The sequence below is a fragment of the Dasypus novemcinctus genome, chromosome 25, assembly GCF_030445035.2.
Source record: "Dasypus novemcinctus isolate mDasNov1 chromosome 25, mDasNov1.1.hap2, whole genome shotgun sequence".
NCBI lineage: Eukaryota > Metazoa > Chordata > Mammalia > Cingulata > Dasypodidae > Dasypus > Dasypus novemcinctus.
Window position 1 is genome coordinate 10,914,730 of NC_080697.1, and position 12,421 is coordinate 10,927,150.

The 12,421-nt window shown below is 39.1% G+C and overlaps 1 protein-coding gene and 1 pseudogene across 3 annotated transcripts in view; both read right to left on the reverse strand.

Moving 5' to 3' along the window:
- LDAH (lipid droplet associated hydrolase) overlaps positions 1-12,421 on the reverse strand; it is a 224,415-nt gene that overhangs the window by 126,414 nt on the left and 85,580 nt on the right. The window lies entirely within an intron of this gene.
- LOC105745362 (serine/threonine/tyrosine-interacting protein pseudogene) lies at positions 1,966-2,932 on the reverse strand (annotated as a pseudogene).

Consider the following 12,421-nt stretch of genomic DNA (forward strand, 5'->3'; position numbering starts at 1 on the left):
CCATCAGTAAATCACTTCAAGAAAGGGCTGAAAGAAGTGAAATACAAAGGAATTTTGTTTGTGCTACCCTAAAGTCATAAACTATAAAAAGTTAAAAATACTCCTCTCTGCTCTCACATCACATACTTAAAATGGCAAATGTTTTCTTAAAAATTTCTATATAAAAATACTGAGAACCAAGTATCCATAAAGTGACTTTGTAATGCAAATTATGGGGGTAATTTGGATTAACTCAATTTAAAGAGCTTATTAAAAAGCTGATTTGAAACAATAAGGACCCCTACAAATCACTTTTCCAGTAAGTGCATCTTCAGTAAAAAGCTTCTCTCTGGGACAGAACAATCTCACAGAATCATTAAGACAACATAAAATGAATAGGAGTAAACATTCCATGTTCCAAATAATACTGAGGTCCTTTCAAACCTGAATATTTTTATTCAAACTAATTTATTGCTTAAAAACAAAGAAATTATAGAAAAACATTAATCTTACTTTTCCCTGTTCTGTATATTAATTTGGAGGTCATGAAGATTTATCTTGTTATACTTTAAATGATGCAAGGCACTCTTCCTTTTTGGGTTTCACTTAGGGGAAAAAAAACAAACAATAGTGCTATATTGGTATATTATATTCTATTCAGAACCTTTTTGAATAAAACAAAAACAAAACAAAACAACAGGTTCTCAAAAGAACAGATAAGTAATGCAAAAAGGAAAGTCACTTGAAACTTCTAACTATTCTTTTTTAGGGGGCAGGGAGAATTAGTACCATCTTCCTTTGCTCATTAAACTTTTTTTAAAAATAGAATAAACAAATTAGGAAGGTAACAGGAAAGGAAGCAATAACTGGGTCATGTTTAAGTAAGGACGCTGGCTATTGACATGATTTAAAAACTATTAGTGAAGGATCAAGAAAAGCTTAGAGAAATAAAAGAACAATTAAAAGAAATGTGGCAGACTCCTGCATTTTTGAAATGTTTTTGCAAGAGGCTCCATCATTAAACTGAACAGTGAAATTACTTTTTTAAATGCTATATAACACAAAATGAATTTTTAGCAAATTTTAGTAAATTTTGTTATAGGTTACCCAACTTTTATAAAAAAATCTCCTCTATCTTGCATTTTGTTTAAAGTAATAACTTTTTATCATACAAATAAATTTCAAGTATGAAAAGTACATTATTATAATACCTCTTTGCAAATCCAAAACTCTTGGTTTATAAGAAAATTGTCAAGTGAGGGCGGCGGACTTGGCCCAGTGGTTAGGGCATCCGTCTACCACATGGGAGGTCCACGGTTCAAAACCCGGGCCTCCTTGACCCATATGGAGCCGGCCCATGCACAGTGCTGATGCGCGCAAGGAGTGCCATGCCATGTATAGGGGAGCCCCACGTGCAAGGAGTGTGCCCCTCAAGGAGAGTCACCCCGTGTGAAAAAGTGCAGTCTGCCCATGAGTGGCGTCGCATATGGAGAGCTGATGCAGCAAGATGATGCAGCAAAAAAGAGACAGATTCCCGGTGCTGCTGACAAGAATGCAAGCGGAGGGAAGCAGACTTGGCCCAGTGGATAGGGCGTCCGTCTACCACATGGGAGGTCCATGGTTCAAACCCCGGGCCTCCTTGACCCGTGTGGAGCCAGCTCATGTGTAGTGCTGATGCGTGCAAGGAGTGCCGAGCCACGCTGGGGTGCCCCGGCGTAGGGGAGCTCCATGCACAAGGAGTGCGCCCTGTAAGGAGAGCCGCCCAGCACGAAAGAAAGTGCAGCCTGCCCAGAAGAAACACAGATTCCCGCGCCGCTGACAACAGAAGCGGACAAAGATGACGCAGCAAACAGACACAGACAACAGACAACCGGAGTGGGGGGAGGGGAGAGAAATAAATAAATAAATCTTAAAAAAAAAAAGATTTAAAAAAATTGTCAAGTGAAAAAAACAAACAAGGAGTAAAACCATCAGTGCCATCTATTACAGAAGTCCAACAACTTTTTATTATGTTGCTCAACAAGCCACAGAGAAACATGCCTGGAAGCAACAAAAGAGTGAAAAGGAACTACTTGTAGTTTTAGCATTTTACATTATTATTGTCTCCATTATTTTCTCCTTTTCAACTAGAAGTTCACATATTTCTATAATGTTGCTCTTGTGTCAGGCACTCTGCAGTTGCCACTTGGATGTTTCCAAAATCATCTTCTTCATGTGTTTTCTTCAAACTGCCTGTCGTACCAGAACGGACAATAATGATCTTTCTGTGTGTAGTTGATGATATCATCCATAATATTAATTCTGCTAGGCAGATGGCATCATATTCCTAAAGTTGATGGACAAACGCAGCATTAGGATTAATACAAAATCTTTCTTGAACACAGGCAAATGCACCTCTGTACTTTATTCCTAACACTTCCAGAATGCATGCAGTAACATAGGCAGCACTCCGGGAGATCCTTGCATTTCCAAAGGCAAGAACTTTTCCTCTAGGTTGGAAACTCCCAACGATAGTCATATGAAAAAAAACCTTATTTTAATTTCAACTGAATTATCTGCAGTATCCAAGACTAAATATCTTGCTTGAAGTTCAGCTTAATAAAGTTTGCTTCAATATTTTCTCTTCATACATACTACATGGGTTATTCCATGTTTCTGCAGTGTAAGTAGCTTGTTCTTCACAGCAGATAATTACGGGCCTAACAACAACTCAGGTAAAATTTTCTGCACTTCTCATCTCATAGGTTAGGTCCACTCCTCGGCATCATCTCTGCACTGTGGAGGGTGGAGAACTCCGGCTTCACATCCTCCATGGTCCTGGCTGGCCCACCGGTGGGTGAGGGAGGAGGGCAAGTTATCCAGCAGGCAGACCACTGAGGCTGGCAGTGGCGGCGCAATGGAGAACCGGTGGGCGGGCGAGCTCACAACTAACACACACGCACTAAAGGATCCCGGTGGCAGCGACTGCGTGGAAGAGGAGGGCTGGATGGCTCAGACCTGGCTGCCATGCTGCTGCCTTCTCCCTCCCAGTGTTTCTGCACCCTCAGACTGCTCAGGATCCGGCACAGATACTTTGTTTTCTCTCATCATCTCCGTTGGCAATTTCATCCCATGCGTTCTTTTTTTTTTTTTTTTTAATTTATTTATTTACTTATTATTTTTTTAAAGATTTATTTATTTATTTAATTTCCCCCCCTCCCCTGGTTGTCTGTTCTTGGTGTCTATTTGTTGCGTCTTGTTTCTTTGTCTGCTTTTGTTTCTTTGTCCGCTTCTGTTGTCGTCAGTGGCACAGGAAGTGTGGGCGGCGCCATTCCTGGGCAGGTTGCTCTTTCTTTTCACGCTGGGCGGCTTTCCTCACGGGCGCACTCCTTGCGCGTGGGGGCTCCCCCACGCGGGGGACACCCTTGCGTGGCACGGCACTCCTTGCGCGCATCAGCACTGCGCATGGCCAGCTCCACACGGGTCAAGGAGGCCCGGGGTTTGAACCACGGACCTCCCATATGGTAGACGGACGCCCTAACCACTGGGCCAAAGTCCGTTTCCCCCATGCGTTCTTTTCTTCACATGAACCTTGGGGCTAGTAAGCTTTCTTATCATCTGGTTATTTGCTTATTTTACACTTTTTCTCTCTCCAATCCAACCTGCTTTGACTGAGTAATTTACCTGAAGCATGACTAATACAAAGGCAAATCCTTCGCTGGCTTCTTGCTACCCAGAAAGTACATCCAACCCCATTCTCTCTCACCCCCAGCCCAGCTTTCTTGAACTTCACCTCTATCAGCCTAGATTCTCATATCCCACTGCTCTCTTCACACATTGTGTCACAACCAAATCAGACCACCCACTGCTCTATTCACATTTCCAGTGATAAAAACTATTTCTTTTTTCTTTGTTTCCACTGCTTAGAATGCATAATCCCCCACCACAAAATCAAATCATTTATTTCTGAACACTACTCATCCTTCAAGAGTTGTATTAAAATACCAGTTCTTCCAAGGAAAAAAAAAAAACATGAAGTTTTTCCTGATCTTCCCAGCTAGAACGCAACTCACGCCTCAAAATCTTATAAGCCTTACAATACTCCCTCTTTTTGACTTCTATTTCTTATCACTTAATCTAGGGTCAGGCCACTGATGACAGTTTCTTGGACACATTAACTCTCTCCGATTCTGCACTGTCCCTCCAGATTACCCTGACTGTTGAACACAACTTCTTGATGTTATGTGGCTGTTTCTCATAAGCATGTCTAACTGTGACTGCAGACTTGCAGGTTCCCAGCACAGCACAAGTACATTACAAACAGTCTCATGTCTCACGGTGGGCAGAACATTTGAATTTATTTCTTCCCTGATGTATATGGGATATATTCCTAAATAAACACATACATGATATAAGATGCCATTCTGGGGAACGATGTCATCAAGAGGGTCACATAAAATCTCCCCTCAGAGACAACTAAATAAAAGGGCAAATCCCACTTGCTTGGAACTCTAGAGGCTGATAAGAGTGGAGGACTTAAAAATGCTGAATCAAAGAAAAAAAAAAGCCTCCAAAAAAGATAAGAGACCTGCAATTTCAAGCTGCCATTCTGACCACTCCGCCATGCTAGGTGCCACATGGCTCAGGAGTCAGTGAGCAGCAGCACTCAGCTCGGCACTTCCTGCCCTGACGAGAGCCCACACAACTACTCAAGACGGCAACTGGGAGACCCAGGTGCTTTCAGGCCCTGGCACCCAAGGTCACACAGACCCAGGGTAGGGTTCTAGAAGTAGGTGAGTAAATATATACTCATTGGCCCCAGGAAACAAGAGAGACCTGAAGCAGAACTGCTGGCAAGCGGTGCACAAACCCAGCGTAGTCTGTAATTGCTGGAGCACCATAATGGGGGTCGGGGGAGGGGGGCGTTTTTAAACACTGATCCCATCTGGCTCCCTGGAGCAGGATACCCTAATGTAGAAATTACTGGAAGCAAAAAAAGTTACACAGAAGAAGGGGAAACCTGTTGGAAGGCAAGTTGGATACCAGGACTTAAAGCTGTAGGGAAAAAATGGCACTGAGCATAGGCGAGCAGTGGAGCAAATCATAGCTGCTGGGGATGAAAATCTGCAGAAACACAAACTGGATAGCCCAAGATGCCCAGAGAAGGAACAGAGGAAAGGATATCTCCAGGAGGTAAAACAGATGCACATAACTGGACAGTCTTAAAAGTTGCACTGTATGCCCAGGGAAAAACAGGTGCAGAAGACCTAAGAAAATCTGAACAGTTGAACATGGACTGCTGTGAGGGTCTAGTAGAAGCTGGAACAGATGTTGAAGAGGAGACTTAAACCAGAGCCCACCTACCTTAAAACCCCTAGGCAAAAAGTAGTAACTGAACTTCACAGGACATCAAAATAATCAAATGCGAAAAATCACAAGCCACAACAAGAAACAGGAAGATATGACTCATTCAAGTGAAGAAATTAAAACTTGAGGAAAAACAGACATTTGAACAACTAATCAACAAAATTCAAACTAATCTCCAAAATCAACTCAAGAAATTGAAGAAAAATACGGATAGAAATAAACTAAACGTGGATATAAAGGATATTAAAAAGATAATGTGCGGGGAAGCGGCTGTGGCTCAATCAGTTGGGCCCCCGTCTACCATAAGGGAGGCTCTGGGTTCGCACCCTGGGACCTCCTTGTGAAGCAGGCTTGCCCGCACGCCATGGAGAACCGCCCGCCCACAAGTGCCGCAGAGAGCCAACTCAGCAAGGTGATGCAACAAAAAGGGAGACAAGCAAAAACGCAGAAGAGCGCATAGCAAATGGACTCAGAGAGCAGACAGCAAAAAACAAGCTGCAAGGAGGGGGGGATAAAAAAATGTGTGAACAAAAAGAAGAATTAGAAAGTATAAAAAGGGTTGGAACAGAACTTACAGGGATGAAAAACACTATAATGGAGATTAAAAAACACTAGAGCATACAACAGGAGATGTGAACAGGCAGAAGAAAATCTGTGAACTACAAGACAGGACAATTGAAATCATACGGTCAGAAAAACAGATAGAAAAAAGAACAGAAAGAAGTGAGCAGAACCTAAGGGACCTTTAGAACAGCTAGAAGGGAATCAATATATGCATAATGGAAGTCCAAAAAGGAGAAAGGAAAAGTGTCAGAAAGAATATGTAAGGACACAATGGCCAAAGTTTCCCGACTCTTATACAAAACCTTAAAAGTATGTCCAAGAACTGCAAAGCACTCCAAACAGGATAAACCCTCATAATTCAACTCAAGACACAGAAATCAAAATGTCAAATGCCAAGATGAAGAGAGAATTTTGAAAACAGCAAGAGAAAAGCAATTCATCACATGAAAGGGATCCTCAATAAGACCAAGTGTCAATTTATAATCAGAAACCATGGAGGCAAGAGGGTGGTGAATGGCATATATAAAAACTGCTAGCCAGGATTTCTTTATCTGATAAAACTGCCCTTAAAAATGATCGCATTTAAGACATTCATGAATAAACAAAAAGTGAAAGAGTTAGTCACCAAAGACCTGTCATACAAGAAAAGCTAAAGGGAGTTCTCCAGGTTGAAAGGAAAGGATAGGAGAGAGTGGACTGAAGTAGGATGAAGAAGTGAAGGTCTTTGGTAAAGGTAAGTCATGGGTGAATGCAAAACCTAATAGTACTTTATCCTTAATATATAACTCTACTCATTATATTCTATAAGAGTTAGAATACAATTGAATAAGAAATAATCATATTTCCTTATAACAGAGACACAAAACTCTGAGGTAAAGTGTGACCCCCCCAAAAAATTAACAAAGTGGGAAGCGGATGTGGCTCAAGGGATAAGGCCTCCGCCTACCATATGGGAGGACCTGGGTTTGATCCCTGGGGCCTCCTGGTGAAAAAGAAGAGAGAGCGTGCCTGTGCAGCAAGTTAGTGCCTGCGTGGCGAGCCAAGTGCCTGCACGGTGAGCCAGTGCCCATGTGAGTTTCTATTTAGGGTGATGGAAAAGTTTTGGTAATGGGTGGTGGTGACAGTAGCACACACAGCACTGTAATTATAATCAACAGCTGAATTATATATCTAATGTGGTTAAAGTGGGAAATTTTAGTTTTATGTATGTTACTAAAATAATTTTTTAAAAGTTGCTATTCTAACTCTAGAAAAGTTTTTCAAGTTTCTCAGCTGTAACTTGATATATTTTGAGACTAAAATTTTGAAAATCAAAAACATCATGGGGATCTCAAAGAAAACACAAGAGCAACAGAACTCTAAGCAATAATAATACCATGCATTTAACTTCACAAATTAACTCTTCTATCTTCATTTAGGACTTGTTTATTTTTTCTTGAGCCAGAATTATACATGGCAATCTGTTTTCCCCATGGACAGAAAATTCATAGAAATAGAGAAGTGGTATCTTACATGGAAGAAGACAGAAAAACTGTAAAATAGATGTAAGAAATTAAAGAAAAAGAGTACTACCACCTTACAAAATTCAGGACATTGTCAAAATACCTTTGACTACATTTTATTCTAGTACAATATCACTATTAAAATGATGTTATGGAATCACTAAAAAAAGCCTTTATAATTGTGGTGGTTTGGAACTGTATGTAGCCCCAGAAAAATATGTTCTCAAGGTCAATCCATTCCTGTGGGTGCAGACCCACTGTAGGATCTTCTGATAAGGCTACTTTAATTAAGGTGTGACCCTCCTCATTCAGGATGGGACTTACTCCAATTATGGGAATCCTTTATAAAAAGGAAGAGAGGCTCTCTCTGCCTAGAAGAGCCCGCACCAAATCTTGGTGTGAATTTCTGTCTTTCCCATTTCTCAGCAAGCTCTGTTCTTTCCCCCATTTACCAAATAAATTCTTTTTACCAGCCTATAACTAAGGAAAAAAAAAAAAGGGAGAGAGAGAAAACCATGGAGCAAGATGATGAAATCAAGGAAACCTGGAAGAGATGGGAGAGACCAGCAGATACTACCATGTGCCTTGCCATGTGGCAGAGCCAAGGATTGCCAGCAGCTGGTCTTTGGGAAGAATCAATTTTCTGATGATGCCTTGGTTTGGACATTTCCCCAGATTCTAACCATAAGCAAAAAATTCCCTATTGTTTAAGCCAAGTCATTTCATGGTAATTTGCTTTAAGTAGACTTGGAGACTAAAACAATAATAAGCATGCATTACTGAAAAGGCAGATATGTGAGTAATATATTTTAGACAAGTTTAAAATAATCTGGAATGAAAGAAGTGAATTTAAGTAATCTGGAACTTTCATTTAGAGAGAAAATATTTTTGCCAACCAGAATAGACAAAGGAAACTCTGTTACTGTGCATGTTTCCTGGGGAAGGTGGAGGGAAGGAGGGAAGGAGGAAAGGAGGGAAGGAAAGAATAAAAGGAACAAAATAATGGAGGCTTTGAAGGATCTGATATTCCTGTAAGGGGAGGAAGTGGTATCATCCAATGCTATAGAAATAATTAGAAGAAAATACAGTTAAATTACTTGAAGTTAACTTCATGATTCAGGGCAAAGCCCAAAGTATCAGGGGTTTCCAACTTCCATTCTTGAACTTTATGCAAAAGCCTTAGTGGCAAAACCAGATTGCATATTTTTAAGCATACAGAACACTGATGATGAGAGAGAGACAATTTTGGATAGTGGGGATAAGACTACCTGCTTCCACCCAAATTGGCAGAGTCTCCTTCTGCTAAACAAGCAACACAACAAGTAACATAATCTACTTGTGTATACTTGCAGGGACATGTAATACCATTGCCTCTGCTATCAGCCAAAGGCTGAAATAGCCTCGGTTACCTTTTTAGACCCACCTTTTAATGCACAGCTAATACTACCAAACATTCAGACAGTTACAGCAAAATCCTGGCAAGTCACTTTTCTTTCAGTTCTTACCTATAAAAAGAAAGATGGAACTAGATGGACTCTAAAGCCCGTCTCACTTCTAAGATCCTATAAATCTAAAAACAAATTGTGTTGGGAGCAAATGTTGCCCAAGCAGTTGAGTGCCCACCTCCCAAATGGGAGGTCCTGGGTTTGGTTCCCAGTTCCTCCTAAGGAAGACAAACAAGCAAGCAAAACAAATAAAAAAACCAACTCAGGGAAGCTGATGTGGATCACTGGTTGAGTGCCAGCTTCCCACGTATGAGGTCCCTGATTCAATTCCCAGTCCCAGCACCTCAAAAATAAATAATAAACAAATAGTGTTTTTTTATATCATGACAATTACTATTTAAGGGACTTCCAAATATATATTTTCTGAAGATTATTTTTAAATTCCTATTCTAGAATTTACTCTCAAAATATCTTAAGAATTTCTATAATTCTATGCACCATATTTGCATAGAAACAAAAAAATTAAAGCCCAAAACTTTTAAAGGTAATTATGCTTCTAGTATATTAAAATATAGGTCACATAATATATCTGACATATGTGTTAAAGTTCTCTTAAAATGATTTTATAACTACAGTTTTTGATAATTAGTTACAAAAACACTAATATAATTAGTTACAAAGAACCAAAGCAAAATAAAACAAAATAGACTAGCTACTAAACTACACGTCTTCAAAATCTTATGGGAGTAAAATATTCCAGTAAAAATAACAGACGAGATGGGAACACAAGTTTCTTATTATCACACTTCATATGTTATAAAACATAACAGCTAACTTATTTTTGGCAAAATGATTAGGAATTGCAACACTCTGGCTTACACAAACTTATTTGATTGTTAAATGCATCTTAAATGGAGCGTGTCATGCTAAATTCAGGCATGCAAGACTATACTGTCTTAGAACAGTCCAGAAACGCTGAAATGTCAACACATTGGCAGGGATCACACCACCAATATTAACTGGACCAGGTGTTTAAAGAGAGAGAGAGAAAGACAGGGAAAACTTCAACAAAGTTGAGTTAATTCAAACCAGAGAAAGTTTTTGAATAATAAAAATCACACAGATGTTCACCTTCCTCCCACCAAAAAGACGACCTTTATGGACAATTTACTGCATGTTATTTTCTGAAATACACATTGTTAAAGAAGATAAAATACAGTGAAAACACCATAATCACAACGTAAGTTATGTCTCCACAAATACACTACGTTAAGCTTATGCTTCATTTTCCTTTTCCCTTTTCACTATTTATCCTGAAATCACAAGAACACCTGAAAGTAGAGCAGTAATTAGAAAGTTATGACGCTGAAGAAGCTGTAAGAAACTACACTAACCATATGATGCATTGCACTTATTTCCCAACAGATACTGTGGATGCAAGCAAAAATAGAGGAACTCAAAGCAAATGTGTTGAACAACTTTTCAAATATACAAAAGAGAAACCATACATTGCATACAGAGTAGATCTGGCACTAACATGGAAATAAAAACGAAAAGGACAGATCTGTGATTATGTTAACAGACTGTGAAGGACTCAAACATGAGTATTTTCTTCTCTACGTTTATAGAATAGTAATGCTATTATTAACTTCAAATATGCAAGCATCCTTTTATATGTAGTTTTAAAAGCTTTAAAAGTATCTAAATAATAACCAAAACATACATCCTATCACATTGCTGCATTTTACTTGACACTGCCCACACTAGGAAATAAATTTGGTATTTTAATTTACTTATCTCTATACCTACATGCTTGATCATATATCACTCCAGTGAAGTTTTGACTTTAATAGTAGTGAGGAGCAGCTTAAGACTTGGCCCCTAGTGGTGTCCTTACCTCCTGGAGTTCATGCTCTTGGGTAATCTCCTCCCCCTGAGTATGGGCTGGACGATTTCCTACTTAAAAAACAGATTATAGCAAAAGCGATTGGATGTCATTTCTGTAATTAAGTTTCATCTGTGACTCCCATCTTGCCAGCAAATTCTCTTTTGGCTCTTCTCTTATATTTGCTCTGATGAAGCAAGCTGGAGAGACTCACATGGCAAGGAACCAAGGGCAGCTTCTGCCCAGATGCTGGTGACAAACTAAGGTCCTCAGTCCAAAAACCCTCCCGGGACTGAATCCCACCAACAACCATTGAGTGAGCATGAGAGCAGCCCATTCTCAGCTCGAGCTTTCAGATGAGACTGCAGACTTGCCAGGCATCAAGACCCACAGAAACTGTAAGATTAGAGCATTGTATTAAGTTGATAAAATTTTGAGTAATTTATTCCACAGCAACAACTACAGCAATAAGAACAGCAGTTAACCAAATGACTGAATTCACTGTCATATCAATAATAATAAAAAACAACAACAAATATTCATGTTACTTTTATGATCCAGGCACCATTGTAAATAATTTACAAATCTTGTCACAGAAATCCTTTGAGAAACAATTTTTTTCTAAAAGTTTTATTGTGGTAACTGCATACAGATGTGTGTGTGTGTGTGTATAAAATTTGCTATTTTAACCATTTTCAAGTATACAATTCCATGGTGTCAACTTCATTCACAACATTGTACTACTATCACCACCTTCTATGGCCAAAACTTTCCCATCACCCCAAACAGAAAGTGATCCCATTAAGTATTAACTCCCCATTCCCCATCCACACCCATCTCTGGTACCCCATATTCTAGTTTCTGTCTCTATGAATTTGCAGATTCTAGTTATGTCATATAAGTGGGATCATACAACACATGTCCTTTTTGATATAGCTTATTTCACTCAGCCTGGTGTCTTGAAGGTTCTTCCATGTTCTAGCATGTATAAAAACTTGATTCCTTTTTATAGCTGGATAATATTCCATTGAATGTTCTAGCATGTATAAAAACTTGATTCCTTTTTATAGCTGGATAATATTCCATTGAATGTATATACCATATTTTATCCATTCATTCACTGATGGACACTTGGGTTGTTTCCATTTTTTGGTCATTGTGACTAATACAGTTATGAACACTGGTGTACAAATATCTATTCAAGTCCCTGCTTACCATTTTTTTGTGTATATGCCTCGATGTAAGATTGCCAGGTCATAGGTTAATTGAACACTTAAATTTCTGAGGAACTGCCAAACTATTTTCCACAGGGACTGCACCATTTTACACTCCCACCAAAAATGCACAAGAGTTCCTATTTCTCTGCATCCTTGCCAACACTTGTTATTTTCCTTTTTTTTTTTTTTTTTAAAACAGCCATTCTAGTGTGTGTGAAGCAGTACCTCATGGTAGTTTTGATTTGCTTTTTCCTAATAGCTAATGATATTGAGCATCTTTTTATGTGTGTATTGGCCATTTTTGTATCTTCTTTATTGAAATGTCTATTCAAGTCCATGGCCTATTTTTTTAAATTGGGTTGTTTCTGTTTTGTTCAGTTGTTCTTTATATATTTTATATATCCTTTATATATTCTGTATATTGAATTCTTTATAAGATAGATGGTTTGCAACTATTTTCTCCCATTGTGCAGATTATTTTTT